The sequence below is a fragment of the Ascidiella aspersa genome, chromosome 3 (genome assembly GCF_963924565.1).
Source record: "Ascidiella aspersa chromosome 3, kaAscAspe10.2, whole genome shotgun sequence".
Taxonomy (NCBI): Eukaryota; Metazoa; Chordata; class Ascidiacea; order Phlebobranchia; family Ascidiidae; genus Ascidiella; species Ascidiella aspersa.
Window position 1 is genome coordinate 2,248,788 of NC_139449.1, and position 1,935 is coordinate 2,250,722.

A 1,935-nucleotide genomic window follows, 5' to 3' on the forward strand; every position below is an offset into this window, starting at 1 on the left:
TCTTGTATAGCATTTTAATTGCCGAACCTAGACCCAATTTTTTATTTTAATAACCAATAACCTCTCCCAAGGCATCAGGGGGTCCAGAAAAGGTAGTGAAAGTAAGCAAGAACGATGTGGAATGGCGTGAAAATAATTCCTGCCCGAACGGCGTTAAAGTTTTGCATGTATCCCTTATCGGTAAAAGAAATGTTATTTTTTTCCAGGCAATGTGCTTTTTATCAGGCAATCTCGCCATATCCTTGAATGTAGTTAAACTAAGATTTCAGTTCCATGTTAGTGCACAACATCGAACGGTCGTCTATAGGTTTTCTAAGGAATTACTTGTTTTACCTGTCCCATTATGACGTAATTTTGTGACGTCATCTAAATAAATTTGATCCGTTTGGGTAAAAAAATTATTCTACTTTTAACTTTGAGTAAAAATGAAAATTGCACTTTTTTTAATGAATTCTTTGAATTTTTTTTTCTCGCTTTCAGTCGTAATTACATTAACTATAAAACTTCCTAAACCCGTGTTTTTCAATCTTTTATGCTTCGTGGCCCCTTTTGATAAGCTCTTAATTTAATTTAGATGTAGAGGGGGCGCATATGAGCAGATAAAATATATCTACATTCCTTTATATATTGGCATTGGTTAAGTGTTGGGGATGTTAATCTAACAGCTAAAAGTTAAAATACTTGAAAATTGTGCCCAGCAGAACATGGGCGCCCGCACGGGGGGGCAAGGGGGGCACTTGCTCCCCCCCCTGGAATTTCAAAATGCGATTATTAGTATTATTTATAAGTGTAATATGTATATGAAGGTTAAAAATATTATACTTTATCCATTGCCCCCAGGGGCGTATCCAGGGGGCGGGAGTTCTTACTCCTTTTTGTAAGTGACATTATCGTTTTTTGTTCGTTTTTGTCATGCTGGTTTAAAAAACTGTTCGAAGCGGCGTGCTTTTAAAGTAATTGGGTCACGCGTCTTAATCTAATGCGAAACCAAAATCGAGCGCAAAACGCCGTTTTTCGTCTTTTGTTTGGTCGACCGTAAACGCTGAAAGTTGTTCTTTTGACAGGACTGTTGACGACGCACGTGGTCGCTTTTGCTGGACGTATTTGGCTGTTTTTGATTAGTTTTTTTATCACGTCTTGCAATCACCATTCTATGACGTCATACTGTCACTGTTTTATGACGTCGTTATTCATTAAGTCAGACGAAAAATAGGGGAATTCCCTAAGTTGAAAATTCAGGACCCCCCTTTTTGATTTTCACCTGATTGCGCCCCCCCTGGAAAATTTTCTGTGGGCGCCCCTGCAGCAGAACAACTTACAGGTAATTTCACCTTCTGGTTCGACAGAGAAATGTAAACACCGCGTTTCCAGGCTCGGCTATGCTTTAATGTTCTGTTTTGACTTTGTGATGGTTGTTCGATATTCGCCGAGTCGACTGGTTCGATGTGACACCCGACGGCTGGCTGGGAATCGAACCGGCGACACTCTGAGCCCGGTCGTGGCTAAACGGGACCTATTAACGAGTCAAAGCGCATGTCCGGAAATTGTGTTGCAAAACGTTAGAAGAAAGTTCTACAGTAGGCAAATAATAAAAAAAAAGACGACAGTTAACTGGCAAGAGAGTTATGCCTGTGCCCAATAGCCGCTCCGTGGCCCTCCAGGGGGGGCTGAATATCTTAGTAAACATGGTGCTTAGAAAAGCTTGTATCAAGCATCCCTAGTGTTGAATTTTAAGGCACTTTTTAAACTGGTTGTGCATTCTGATTTAATGCTGTTATTGTTTTATGTAATTTAATAAAAAAAATAGCGAAGCAATAAAGCTGATAACGGAGGAGCATCTACTATTATCAAAAGCTTTTTTGGCAGAAGAAGTTTCAGTCACTCAACCGAATATTCTGTCTGGTGTGTATTAAATTAGGGGCATTCCCGAAAAAT